We start from the raw sequence: 16,108 nt of genomic DNA on the forward strand, positions 1-16,108 counted from the left end.
CCAATGTCACACAATCCATGTTAAAATATCTGCACACTAAGTGCAAAAGTTGCAGTACAAAGCAGAAATCCATCAGGTCCCCGCTTTCACAATGGAAGCATAAGGAAAACCATGTGTCAATTAATTTGGTCCAGGACTTTACTCTTTAACAAGCTGCGGGGTTTAAATTTGCTGCAGACTTGCACTCTCTGCAATACACATAAAAAGCTAAAGAATTTTAGCGCTCCTTTCCTGGAGTGAAGAACACTAAATCCTCCGTTCACTTCCCTTCTCATTGCTGTCATTATTGCGAAACTGTCGTCAATGTTTCCCAACCTGATGCCACTGCAGATTTCCAGAGCGAGTCTGCATTAAAAATAACCTTGTGAGTTAACAGAAGTAGATGAGTATTTACTGCCATGCTTCTGTCATTTCCACATCCCTGACCAGCACAAACACAAAGTCATCCAGTATTCGCCCCCTGCTCAAAGCCTTCTGTGAGACGACGATAAACTTCATAAGTCACAATAGCACACTTAACAGCATCTCCACACGCAACATCAGGCTATAATTTGGTTTAAAAGACAATAGGCCGATGATATTTAACAGATGAGAAATGTTGGGCTTGTATACAAGTTATTCATTTTCCAGGAAAAGATGAAAACAAAAGACAGCATGATTCTCTCAAACAGAAGCTTTAGTGAGATGAAAAGAGGCTGTTTTTTTCTGTTTCTCCAGAAGCAGGATGCAGATCATTAAGCAATAGTTTCAGTAGGACGCCAATATTGTTGATTTGTCAAAAGTCTACATAGCCTTACTTCTAAAAAACTATATAATAATAGCTATACATGCATTTCAGCCGCAAGAAATAATTTCCTAATGTTTTAAATCAAATAAAAAAAAAAAGAATAAAACCCCAAATTGTAGCCCAATTTTTCTCAGGATTGTAAAAGTAATGAGAAGGGCCACAAAAAACTAATCATCAATCGTTAAAGGATCAAGAAACACCAAAACACATTTTTTGAGATGTTGACTGTCATATATGCCATATATATATATATATATATATATGCCATATATATATATATATATATATATATATATATATATATATATATATATATATATATATATATATATATATATAGCGCATATATATATAGGAAATAGTGTTTTTAGTATATATATATATATATATATATATATATATATATATATATATATATATATATATATATATATATATATATATATATATATATATATATATATATATATATATATATATATATATATATATATATATATATATATATATATATATATATACTAAAAACACTATTAGGACACATATATTTCACTAACAAGTGAAAATTGGTGTCTTTGTGTTATTTCAAGCAAATTCCTTCTTCCAGTTTGAAAATAAATGTTGAAGCTGCGTCACAGCAATAAGATCCTTGTGTAAATTCCAGCGTGGAGACTGGATGTTTGTACTTGCCGGTACAAAGTGACGTCATTGAGTTTTTATCATTAATTCATGAGAAAGACTTGGTTTGAACCAATCAGCACGCACCACTGTGTGAATGAGGAGCAACTTCATTAATATGTATGATGTAGCTACGAAGACGTTTTTACCTGTTACAATGTTCAGAGAGATGCCACGTTTTGTTGCCAACAGTAGTTACAACTAATGAAAGAAGAATTGTTCAAAGACATGGGTCGACTGTGTTGCATTTATAATTGTGTCGCAAGAGGGTTTTGTCTCCATTTGAGGGCAACGCTTGAGGGCAACGCTTACGTGTGGACCCACATTTGTGGATTAAAGTGGTCTGCTAACACACAAGAAAAATCTGTAAGGACCATTTTTCACCCGAGAGCTTTTCGCATCTGGAAATGGTGAATTACGGATTTTGCTGATTGTCAAAAAGATATGGTTTCAGTTGGTGTTGATTGTAGTGTCTCTACAGATTTGGTAGTTGAGCGATCAATGTTCTTTATTTATGTTTATTCAGATGGTAAAGTCAGTTTGTAATGTCATTTTTTATAGACATACCTTAGTCAAAATTATTTAGTTACTAAGTTTACAGTACATTAATGTCACTTCAATATTGTGGACTGAAAGATCCGCTGTAAATGCAGCCCTCTAAATATAAACATGTAAACACCTTAATCAAACTAATGCTGTCATGCAGGATTTTCGCTGCATTTTGTGACAGGATAGACTATACACACAAGGCTGTTTAATGCTATTCTTTGCACCCGCCGACTCTCTGCATCTACCAACAAATGCAGAGAGGGGGTTTCTCCCATATGGTGTGTGGTATCAAATTCAATTAAAACAACACTCTTCCAGCAGCTCCTCGCATACAGTATGTCGATTCTCACGGGAGGCATGCATTAAATGTTTGTGTATGAAAGTGTAAGTTCCAGCCTGCAATTAAAGGTGACAAATTAAGAATGAAACACCCAAAGGTCATGGCTCCTTTAAATGTATGGTAACAAAAAAACTAACAACACAAAAAAAAAAAAAAAAAAAAAAAGATTTTGGCTAACTTTATCACACTTTTAAAAGTACTTTGCATATCATCTGGCTATACAATGGACAGATGTTTTGATGTTTTCATTAGATTCATTACATGCTCTTCATCAAAATACTAAATTTAATGATTCAATTCATATTTATTTATATATATATATATTTATATATATATATATATATATATATATATATATATATATATATATATATATATATATATATATATATATATTTTATATATATATATATATATATATATATATATATATATATATATATATATATATATATATATATATATATATATATATATATATATATATATATATAGGTATATAGACTTTCAAAAACAACATTTTCACTTTTACAAATGGCATTGCATGGTAGAGCCTCACAGACAGAACACAAGAGTACAAATGCTCGAATTGGCATCGGCTACGTGCAGTGGGGTCTTATGCTCACTCGATGCAGAAGTAATATTCAACTATTCTATTCTGTCATTTTAGCAGCTTTATTTTCTTTTTCTAAAAACATCTGAGAGTTCTATTGGATGTGTTTGGGGGCATTGTCTTCCTAAAATCTCCACCCTGGTTTAATTTTAATCATTCTTGTAATGTAGACGTTGGACTGAAGCATCTACTATTAATTTAAACAGATGAAGGGCAGAAGGTTGATTTCAGTTACTGTCTGGCCTTTCTACACCTACCTTTCTTCTTGCATTCAATTATTTTTCCCTGTGTCATTTTATTTTATTACACAATATGTATGGATTACTTGGTTGTTACTAACACCTGGTAAAATTTGACACACATGTACAAGTTCATGTACTTTTCTGCTGAGCTGAATTACGTGTGTTAAACAAAGGGAAAAGACCAAAGAGAAAAAAAAGGGAGGAGTGTGTACTGGAGTTAGGGACCACTGCAGTTGATGGACGCCTTAAATGCATGAAAACCTTACTCTGTGGGGCCCTTTCTCATGATCCCACTTAAAGACACAAAAACCCTACACTAATAAATATTCACTACTATAACCACCCTCGTGTCCCTATCCATCCATCCTTCTTCAAATAAGTAAAAATCCGGCAAAACAAACGGTGAAGACATTAAATATGGGAATCAAATGGCCTGTGGAAAGTTGTTGGTATCTGGCTGTAGAGCAGCTGCCTGTCCATGACCAAATTAAACACTGGAACCAAAGCTAGGCTAACCATTCCAGCCATTTGTCTCGTCAATCTCGTGCTCAATTCTCAACAGCAAGAAAGCACAGGGTTAAGAGAAGGAAAAAGAAAAGACGTGAAAGCAAAAAAAAAAAAAAAGACTCAAAAGCATTAAAATCCTGCAACAGAGTGACAAAGCATCACTAATGTCATCATTCACGCACAACTGAATGCTGTAAACCCAGAGACGTGCACAGAGACTCCCCAACACAGACCTGGCAACACACACAATGGGAGACGATCTTCACACGCCACTCTGCCAATTAGAAGCAGGAGGGAAAAAGAGAAGATCCAAAACAAACCCCACATTAACAAATTAGTTTGCAGATAAGCCATTCTGCAGAGAGGCTCCATGCACAAGCAAGCTCAATTCAGTTTTACTCATCTGAATCATCATTACCTTATAAGTCACTGCTATATAGTCAAAGTAAGATATCTAGCAGTGATGCAATTGGAAATATTAAATGCAAATTTAACTCTTGAATACTCTACAAGATGTGCCGCTCTGTAGGTCTGTGTTCACGTCTAGATACCACTTTCTAATTCTTGAGGCACAGAGGGGTGTGGCGTCTGCCAGCGATGAAAGCTGGCCAATCCCTAGATGCCACAACCAGCACAGATGCTCCAGTTCTCCAATCTCTGCTGCACAGAAACAGGGTCGCACCTGATAACATGCAGGAAATACAAAGCAAGTTCTTTAAAGACACAGCATATCAAGATAAGCACTAGTGAAGGTAAAACTAGGCTTAAGTAATATTGAATGAATAAATAAAGAAATATTTTTTCATATCAGTCAACATTCATAATTATTACAATAAATGTCTCATCTTTATTTATCACAAGCTTGATGGCAGATTTATACTCCTGTGATTGAAGCATAAACTAGACAACTCATTGTGGTTGTAAATCCAAACACATATTCAGTAATGAAACAATGCATTTTCTCTATCTTAAATATGTACGAGTTTTACCAAACTACTTTCAACAGAACATATATAGGCTTAAAAGCTCAATTATTTCCAGTTAATTTTCACTACATGCCTGTATTATGAAGTATATGTTATATTAACTCTTTTTTTTTTAAACTGGGTCATTAAGTAATAATATTTTAAAATAATATTTGCTATTTAGACAGATGACAAAATGTATATTTATCTGCTTTGAAGTGTAAGCAAAATCGCTTCTCTTCATCTAAAATGCAGCGGACTCCTTAGAAAATAAGGTGGATAGGTTAAGTACAAATATAATTAATATTTTATACAGTGGAAGGGTTTTCCAGCTGGAGTCTGGTGATCCCCTGGAGGTTCAAGTGAATACTAGGAGGATGAAAAGGCATTAAAAAGTACAAATAAATGTAAGTAACAAACATTTTTTTGTGTATGGTTTGGAATTAGGGCAGCATGATATTCTGACATTGCGATATTTCATTTTCATGTAATATTTAATGCAATATTAGGACAATTTCACCATATGATTTGTATATCTTTATTTGGAAAGAATTTGTCATTTTAGATCAATTGGGATGATTCAGTATGAAAGTGCACCCCCATAAAATATAATAAACAATCTACAGGCATGAAAACATGCAATAAAGTAAAAGATGCAATTGAAATAAACAGTGTTTTAATGTTTTCAGAGGAGTCAGTGCAAACAGTATTCAGGTAAAGTAATTGAATTATCATTGAATTATTCAATAAAATTTATAGTTATTGGAGTTACAATTTCTTAGGTCTAAATGCTTTTAAAATCCCCATAGTCACAGGCCTCAAAAACAATTACTTATAATCCAGACTCAACGATGCATATTCTGCAATGTGACTATTGTGAATTATCACAATGAGATTCCGATGCAATATATTGTGCATCTCCATTTGGAATTATTTATTATTATAATATTCATCAAATTGGACAAAAATGTATTAAATAACAAAAAAGCAAATAGATACATAAAGAAAAAACTAGGAGTAATATAACATTGCTTCAGAGAGGCTCAAACATTTCCAAATAATGCTGTAGGTCCATTAATCTTGTTATTTGTTTTTTACATTATAAATTATCATGTATTTAATGAAAAAATTGAGACGCTTTCAACATAAGAATGGGGAACTTTTTAGAGAACTAATAAGCTTAAGAACATTAAATGGCTTTTCAGAGGTAAAAATAGCATTAGACGGCATTTCTGTATTGTTTAAAGCAGCTTCTTTCAACACCTTCTGATGTTCATTGAATACTAACCAGCAGTAAACACAGAGCTGTCACAACAATTTAAAAGCACTAAAGCCACATTTATTTATTTATTTATTTATTGACTTGTATTTAGTGATCAAATGAAAATGTGTTTCTTCTTAAAATGAACAAAACACGTTTTTCATGAATATTGGAATATAAAAAATTGTACATTTATTTTGATCCTTTAAAACCATTAGTTCCCAAAGTATTGGTGCGTCAGAATTAGAGCATAAATATTCTTTCCAACTTTCTAAAAGGTTTGGTATAATTTTGTAGAGGAGATTTATTTATTTATTAAAAAAAATTCTGAACAAAATAAAACATTCCAATACTAAACAACTGACAGTAATACAATTAAATGTGCATAACATTTAACAATAGTAGTCAGTGAATGTGAAGAACACGTTGTAAAGGTCCCATGAAATTAAAGTGAAGTTTTTTAGATGTTAGTATCAGTATTGTTAGTTTTTAACATATCTATAAGCTATAATGTGCTCCAAAACCATGACATAATTTGTGTTTAGAACATAAAAAAACTGATAGAAACAAGCTTGCAGTTTGACTCTTCAGCCTAAGTGGATCAACGGTTTTATTTACTTCAACTCATACTAGTTTCTCATTAAATAATAACCAATCAAATGCTCTCCAGAGTCTGACATGTCCCGCCCCCTTCAATACGCTTTTCATTTAATGCGTTTGAGCTCAACCACTCTTACTGCCAGAGCTGTGATAAAACTAAATGCTATTGGCTCATTTTAAAAAGGGGAGGTGCTATTCTTTGTCTCACCATCTCTTCGTGTTTCGGTTAAGATTACGTCAAACATCGAATACAAAACTGCATATTTCAAAGCACTAAGTTCATGGGACTTTTAAGGAATTTCAATTTATCTTATAATATGCATACAATCTAAAGGAGATTTTTTTCACAAAAAATAATCTCTTTCAATACAATATTTCTAAATCAGTGCAAAAATGAATCCCCAAGTTTTTATATACAGATCAAACCCTTCTATTTCACTTGTTCACAACATGCAGGACATCAGTTCAAGCCATTCATCAAATGAAGATGGCGTAGTAGAAAGAAACTTCATTGTTATTATTTATCACCCTGTCCAGTAAGTGAAGCAGGAGCTATTTTAAAGCCATATCAGGCAAGTCTCTCTAATGTCACAGTCATATCTCTGAGGTCAAATATATGGCCAGAGCAAGAACTCAAGCTGGGATAAAAGGGGGCAACATTGTGCCTAGGGGTACTTAGGGAAATGAGGGGCCCCGATTCAGTCACGGTGCAGAGACAGATCAGAGCCAGCCTTGCTGATGCTACCATTAAATTTAATGAGTTAAAAAAAAAGGCTTAGTGGACAGTGAATGAAATCACAGATGATGATTCTGGTCCAGGACAGTCCAGCTGAGACCCCATTTACACACAGCAGGGGTGTGTGTGTTCATCCACAAAGATATAATGCACTGTACTATGAATCAATAGTGTCCAGTCTCTTTTCAAGTAAGCCCACAGGCCTTGAACGTGGGCCAGGCTGGCAGAAGTGACTGTGTACACATTACAATGACCTGCAGTTCACCGACGACAAAGCTGAGCCTAATTTGAGTTCATGCAAACATGTCCCGGAGCTGGTTGGAGCCGTTTTCAAATGTAGATCACTTGCCATGAAAGACTGAGCCCATTTAATAATGTTAAGAGACGCAGAGTTTGTTGTGTTTCCAACAACAAAACTACTGGAAGTGATTACTTACCAATGATAATGCACACGCAAATGGATAGATTTAATAGGACAAAAATGTTGATGATCAAATTAAAATCTATTCTGAAAATTGCAGGCCAGATTTTTTTTAAAGAAATGAATACCCTAATCCAGCAAGGATGCATTAAACTGATCAAAAATGAAAGCAAAGACTTTTAAAATGTTCCAAAAGATTTATATTTTTAAAGTAAATGCTGTTTTATTAAACTTTCTATTAAACATTAATTGGTTCTCACAAAAATATGGCTTAACACGGGAGGTAAAATCATCTGATCAAAGGGAAACCTTCTTAGTAATGATAATGAAGATTCTTATAATTGTATTCATGGTATTAAAATATCATAAGAGATTTCTGCTACTACGACAGTTAGAAATCCATTTGTGTTCGATATATATGGGTCAAAAAAGATCAGAATATGTAACAATGATTGGCAAAAATGCGCTGACAAAACGAACAATTATCTATCTGACAATAAAATAAGTTTCAATTAACTTAATACAATAATTCATAAAGAATCATGTGCTACTGAAAACTTAATGCTTTTGATAAAGTTAACATTTTGTGATCCAAAGTTTACTTAATTAACTTTGGATCACAATAGGTACAATTTAGGTTTTACCATACATGTTTGCTAAAAACAAATCATACAGCTTTAGTTAATATAACAATAGTGGATAAAATATATATCAGACAATTAGTTAAATATCAGTACTATGGGACGATAACCGTATTCAAAGTATACCGTGGTTTGGAAAAGTCAAGGTTTTAAAACCTCCAAAAGGTTCTGCTATACTGTTTCTAAGGTACGTGTAAGATTTTTTTATTTAGTTTTTGTTTGTTTTTTAGAACAACAGTCTCTTCAGCAGAAAATCTATTCTTAGACGCCGTTTTAAATTGTAAAGAAACTAATGAAGACAGCAGAAGACAATGATTCATTTGAATTATTCAGTCTGACATGTTCACTGCTTCAAAATATTTTAAATCTTTCAAAAAAATAAAATCTATTGTTTTCGAAGGGGTAAAAATGTGTTGCTTTTTACCCAGACATTTAAAAAGAATACATTTTAGAGCAGTAATCACAATACCGTGACACAATGAAACAGTGATATTTTTATCCAAGGTTATCATACTGTCAGAATCTTATACAATCTTCATCTGGTGCAAACAGCCAAATTGCTTTTCACTGCGAATCTCATCACAAAGCATGTTGTTGGGACACGGGGTTAGAATGTAATCAGCTCACTTAAGTTGTTTGACTCTTCCACCTAAATGGATCAATGGTTTTATTCAATTCAACTCATACTAGTTTCTCATTAAATAATAACCAATAAAATGCTCTCTGGTGTCTGACATGTCCCGCCCCCCTCAATACGCTTTTCATTTAACGCACTTGAGCTCAACCACTCTCACTGCCAGTGCTGTGATAAAACTAAATGCTACTGGCTGAATTTTAAAAAGGGGAGGTGCTACACTTTGTCTCACTCTCTCTTCATGTTTCGGTTGAGATTAGATCAAACATCAAATAAAAAATGCATATTTCAAAGCACTTCATAGGACTTTTAAGGAATAAGTTATTTTGACTTATCTTAGAGCATGCGCACAATCTAAAGGAGATTTTTCAAAAAAATTTTCACAAATAAAATAATCTCTTAATACAATATTTCCCAATCAGTGCAAAAAGAATCCCGAAGTTATTGTATACAGATCAAACGCTCCTATATCACTTGTACATAAAATGCAGGACATGAGTTCAAGCCATTCATCAAATGAAGATGGTGTAGTAGAAAGGAACTTCATTGTTGTTATTTATCACCCTGTCCAGTAATGATTACATTCGTAATAATCATATAATTTGCTAATTAATAATCTTATGTGGAACTCTGAATCTGCGTCTCATTTCAGAGTCTGCTACTGTCTACCAGAGGTCGCATTTTTGGCAACAAGGCAACCTGCTGAAATATAATTGGCTAAAGTGGAATTGGAACCAAAATGAAGACATAATTTCAGCACGTAACGCACATTTTCAAAGCAGAATAACTCAATTTAGCATTGTTTTTCAGATTTAAAAAAAATGTTCACTTGTTATGTTTCTTAAATATTTGCAAACACATTCTGGTATTTTTATGCTTTAGAAGAGTCAACAACTTACTTACAGCACCTTTAAGGTTAGAAAGTATAGTTTTTTATTATCATTAAATTGAACTGAATCTAAAAATACCTGCTGCAGATTTACTTTTTATTCCAGAACCAGCTTTCTGTAACCCTACTTCAAAAGTACAACACTTTTGATTTTGAACAATAGAACACAAAACCGTTTTATTAATATGGAAACAAATGGAGGAGGGTGTAAGACATTGAATGGGTAGATAAAAGCACATTTCAACCCTCCATTACGTGCTTTCCTGTGGTTGTACTCACATCATTACATCATTTCCTGTTCCCGCTTGCTCTTTTCTTATCTCAAAAAATAAATCAATCTTGTATAATCAGAGCCGTGAGTTTGTGTGGTGCTGAAAGGTCAAGGCGGAACAGAATAAGTCTGCTAAGGTCAACACCACTTTGGGATCTCCATTTGAAAGAGCTCATATAAGTCAGCCAAAGGCCATTCTTCCAAACGAAAACAAAGATCCTGGTTTGTGCATGTTATGAATAGAATCAAAAGTATCACACCCTGTCCAGAGGCAGACACACCAAACTGGCCCTTTCAAAATGAGACATTTGGACAGACTGGACCACAATTTAGCCTGGAGATCCTCCATTGTGTTGAATCTCGGTGGTACTATCCATGACAAAGGTACAAAATAGAAACTCTTTTTTAAAATTGGTTCATGAAAAGAGGTAATTATATTTCAGACAACGTCTGTCAATTCCTGAATGTCAAATGAAAATATTTGTAATTGTTATTGTCTGTGCTTTGTATAATAGTTTATATTTTTGGGAAGCCTGTTTCCAGATCTGAGACATAAAAAAATTAAAAATGAAGGGATTTTTTAAAAAAAATTTTAAAGCATGTAAAATAACATATATAACGGGTAACAGGGCTAAATGTGAAAGGTATAAAAGGTTTAGCTTCTATTAAACTGTCTCTCACTCTCAAAAGTTTGAGAAACCATGTTGGTATTATATACAATAAATTCTATAATCTGACATTTCGTACTGTAACGTTGGAAACAGAATTATATGAGAATAAATGGAAAAAACCTATTTTAAAGATAAACTGACCATAAACTCAACAAATTACATAAAATACGTGGACATAATTTGACACATTTGATTTAAACTGTAGGATGAAGTGGGAAAAAAAGAAAGACATCTTGACTTGAGGCAGAAATAAAATAAGATAAAATAAAACTAAAGAAAGCTAAACTTAATCAAACAAATCTAATTAAATTAAAAATAAAATAAAATAAATTTAATGAAACTAAACAAATTAAATTAAATTAAATGCACTTTAATGAGAAGGATCCAAAACATATGATTTTATTTGGAAATTATTTTAAGATTGTTAAGATATATCAAAAATCCATGCATTCATTGCATAAATCTGAAATTGCCAGCGAGAACCAGAGCCAGTGGTGATTCTGAGAGATCCATGTGAGTTGGTCCTGCTGACTTTAGCCAGCAGCTGAACTGAAGAGGCTTTAACAAACGCCAAAAACAGCACACAGTGGGACGGTAAAACTGCCCTGGAGCAGCACATACTTTCAGCTTCTATTTCCATCTAAACCAAAACAATCAGAAACGCAACACCTTTCCACAGTCTGTGTGGAAAGCTGCTTCTACAGCTTCTGGGGAACTAAAAACATCTCAGCTTTTCTTCAAGGCTACTGGCATTGATTTCACACTCCCCTGACGCCCTTCACCAGTGAATCATGTAATTACGAAGAAAAAAAAACAAGTAATAAAATTAAAGTATTATTTTATATAATTTAAACCTGCACAAAACCATAATTTTAAAAACTGCAAAATGTTGAACAGGTAGCTGCGCGATTATGCAGTTGAAGTCAGAATTATTAGCCCCCCTGAACTGTTAGCCCACCTGTTTATTTTTTACCCAATTTCTGTTTAATGTGGAGAAAAAATTTTCAACAGATTTCAAATCATAATAGTTTTAATAACTCATCTCTAATAACTGATTTATTTTATCTTTGACATGATGACAGTAAATAATATTTGATTAGATATTTTTCAAGACACTTCTATACAGCTTAAAGTGACATTTAAAAGCTTCATTTGGTTAATTAGGTTAACGAGGCAGGTTAGGTTAATTAGGCAAGTTATTGTATAATGATGGTTTGTTCTGTATATATATATATATATATATATATATATATATATATATATATATATATATATATATATATATATATATATATATATATATATATATATATATGTATATAGCTTGTAAGTGTAAGTGGAAAAACTGAGCATTTCACTAGCAAGAAAACAAGAATGAGAGCAGGGCTGGACTGGGGCAAAACAATCAGCCCTGGCATTTTGGGCCAGAGCGGCCCATGACATTCAGTCAAAATGCTATCTATCTATGCACGTCCAATATGTTTATCAACTCCTATTTTAAAAAACACAAAAGCCATATGAAATAAATAAATAAATAAATAAATACAAACTTTAATTTATGTATAGTGTCCATAAAGATATTTGTTGAGTTCTAAAAAATACACTATAATACACCTCTACACGCCTCCCTTTTTAGACCAGAACGCCTATGGACGCAGATATGAGCGCAAATACATTTGCTTTTTAAACAGCGTGGCGCAAAATGTCAAAATGACTCTTACGCCAAGCTGAAACTAGCAAACAACAATTGCGTCGTGCCTTGCGCCACATTGCGCAAGGCTGTATGATAGGGCATAAAATATATTTGCTGGCACGTATTTTTGTGTTTTGTATAAAAACAATATTCTGAAATATTTAACAATGCACTTCTGTAGGAATGCACTGTATGTCTGTAGTAAGTGCAACACTAAACAAAAAGGCTTACAGTACAGTAAGTCAATATGATAAATGGAGAAGAAGTGGTCATAGTGTTTTACATTAAGCCCATCAGTGATCAACTGGTTTTTATAAATGTCTATTCATGTGATTTTTTAGTGTGTCATTTGAAAACAAAATACCATTTTTTTGCCCAATGTGTGTGTGCTTTTTAATTTGTGTGTAGAGTTCTGACAATATGAGAAATGCTTTCAGAAAAATATGTGTAAACAATTGGGAAAAACTGTAAAGAACACTTTACTTTGTAATTCTTTTTACAATCTTCAGTGTGAATGCGCTATACTGTTTAAACTACAAAATGACATAGAATATCGATTAAATATACAATTTGGGAGGCACCTCTTGTCAACTAGTCTAGACAACTAGTACACAGCCAAAACCCAACACTCATTCGCTCGCTGATGAGGAAAAATGACACCGTAATTATTGTTCTGTGAAACAGGAGACATAAAGCGTTTGCTCGTGCCTGTCCTCTCCCACTGTCCTCTCTCATTAGCGCAGAGCTAAAGCAGGCGCTCTGAAGAAATGACCACACTTCTACACCTCCCTCTGACACCAGACGTGAAGAGCCACTAACTGAGAGGGTGGATGGAGGAAAGAGGCGTTGAGGTTTCCTCCAGGCCGGGATGGAGGGGTTAATGATAGTGTAGTGAAATGAACGGCAGGCGGCAGGCCTTAGGCCTGATAACAGAGCAGAAGACACTCGTGGATGTAATTCAGGAACATCAGAGTCCCGGGAGAGAGACGACGTCTACTGTTTCCATACATGCCCACATGCTTTCACTTTTGAAATGGACTGAAATGGAGCACACAGGAGGATGCCAGGCTTAAAGCAGCACTATTTGAGTTTTTGTGAACTTTCTAGAAGGTTTTAAATGTTAAGTCTGTCCATAGATTTTATGTTCCTTTTAAAACAAGCCCCATGTGTCTATGGGGTTATAGTGAAAGAAATGCTTATTTTTTTTAAGCCAGTTGCGCACATGGGATGAGATCATGATTTTTGTAGCTATAATATTGCCTTAAAAAGAAGTCTGGATCATTAACTTGTAAGCATTTCATCATATCAATATATTCCCAATATTACATTATTGTATTTTAATTAAACAATGAGTAAACACCTGACAAATAAATAAAACCTAGTTGTTTACAAGCATATTGGGCATTTTAAAGGGTCACAAACACCAAAACACATTTTTCGAGATGTTGACAGTCCCACGCCGCTAAAAGCACTATTATGACACATATATTTTACTAAAATAGCTCGAGCAATTTTGTCCGTTCGGTTTGAAAATAAATTTTGAAGCTACATCACGGCAATGAGATGCTTGTGTAAATTTCGGCGAGGAGATTGGATGTCTGTTCCAGCTTATACAACGTGACTTCTTTGAGTTTGGTTCGAACCAATCAGCGTGCTTTATTGTGAATGAGATGCAATTTCATTAATATGCATGATATCGCTTTAAAGACTGTTTTACCTGTTACAGTGTTCAGATGGCAGAGAGAGTCGCCACGTTGTGTTGCCAACAGTAATTAAAAGAAGTGGAAGAAGAAGAATTGTTCAGAGACATGGGCCGTCAGTGTTGCGTTTATAACAACACTATGTGCTGCAATTAAAGTTCTGTTTCCATTTTCCTGTGATGAGGGCATTGCTCGCGTGTGGACCCACATTTGTGGATTACAGTGGTCTGCTAACATGCAAGAAAAATATGTTTGTAAGGAACATTACTACATGAGACCTTTTCGCATCTGGAAATGGTAAAATTAGGATTTGCAGCTTATCTCCTTTTAAAAAAGACGTGGTTCCAGTTGGTAATGATTGTACTGTCTGGCAAGTGTGTGATCAATGTTCTTTGTTTCTGTTTATTCATATGGCAAAGTTAGTTTGTATTGTCAGCAGTACACTTTCAGTTTTTAAAGACATAGCTTAGTCAAAATTATTTAGTTACTAAGTTTACAGTACTGCAAATGCTGCTCTTTGAATGTAAACATATAAACAACTTAATCAAACTATTTCAAAGTTGTAGGATTTTTGCCGCATATAAATTTGGCTGCATTTTGTGAAAGTATAGTCTATACACACACGGCTGTTTGACTTTATTGTCTGCTTCCGCCAAGTCTCTGCATCTACTGAGAAATGTGGAGCTTTTTTTCTCCCATTCAGTGTGCAGTATAATCAAATTCCATTTAAACAACACTCTTGTAGCAGTTCCTCACATCCAGTATCTCGTTTGTCATAGTGGGCATGCATGAAGTGTTCCTGAATGAAAGTGAAACGTGCCAAACTGCAGTTGAAGTCGACAAATTATGAATGAAACACCCGAAATTACATGAAACTCCAGAGAAAATGTGGATAGAGCAGCAATAATGTTATTTGAATTATGTGCTATAACATGTAAAATGGGATCATGAAAGGAACATTCAAAAAGCAACTCATGTAAACACCTTCATCATATTATTGTCTTATTCAGATTAAGGCAAATAATTTGATTACTGATGTCCATGTAAACGTAGTCACTGTCTCTGTGTTTGTGTTGCCTCTGTGAAAATCAGTGTGTGCATGTACTGAAACTCCCCATTTTCATGCAAACCCTTCCCTCTTTTGCCACTCGACACTCCCACCAAAAAAAAAGCTGGACTCACCCACTTTCCTGACTTTTTCAAACTAGACGTCGGAAAACACCCAGCTGAGACAAGGGGGACACTTTAAATGTCAGTGGTTTAGTATTTGGATCTGCACTGTGATCTTTTAATAGACTTTTTATTTATCATCAACTGATTCTTGTTCTAAATATGCCTGACCAGACTTTTTTGGTATATAAACAAATGTTACTTTGAATTGGTCGAATATTAGTGGACCTTTAGTGTACTCTGCTGTACATCATAATTAAAAAGATCTATGACTGTTATTTATTTTTCAAAATCAATACTAAAAATACAAAATAAATCAACTTTAAAATATAAAAACTGTATAATAGGCTGGTAACCACAGATAAATCGTGCCACACTACTCATAGCATTCAATCACTTATATCTATGTGAAGGAATTTTGGCAAACAAAAAGTAGTCAGCGGTATTTAAAGCTGGAGAAAGCTTACCTTTGGTCCTGTGGCAGTGCCAAGCTGACTTCTAAATGGAAAGGGTCCTCAATCAATCTGTGAAACAGAAAAGATTAATTTATTCAAGTTGTCCATTATTCATTTTAATTGAAATGAGAGCAATAAATCAATCCATTTTAAACATCAGATCTGTACACTTGTTAAGAATACATCACACAGCCACTGAACCTGACAGTGCAGACCTGACAACATGAGTGAGGAGTGTCTCGCTGCAGCAAACCCCGCCCATATCCAACTGTGATGTCAGAAGCC

General features: G+C 33.9%; 1 protein-coding gene across 7 annotated transcripts in view; it reads right to left on the reverse strand.

Annotated features, from left to right (window-relative positions):
* raph1a (Ras association (RalGDS/AF-6) and pleckstrin homology domains 1a) overlaps window positions 1–16,108 on the reverse strand; it is a 148,706-nt gene that overhangs the window by 92,516 nt on the left and 40,082 nt on the right. For 4 of the 7 annotated variants that reach the window (XM_073911953.1, XM_073911951.1, NM_001366728.1 and 1 more), the window contains 1 exon segment: window positions 15,836–15,892. The gene's annotated coding sequence lies outside the window, so the exon portion shown is untranslated. 7 annotated transcript variants of the gene reach the window in all.

Source organism: Danio rerio, chromosome 9, assembly GCF_049306965.1.
Source record: "Danio rerio strain Tuebingen ecotype United States chromosome 9, GRCz12tu, whole genome shotgun sequence".
Lineage (NCBI taxonomy): Eukaryota > Metazoa > Chordata > Actinopteri > Cypriniformes > Danionidae > Danio > Danio rerio.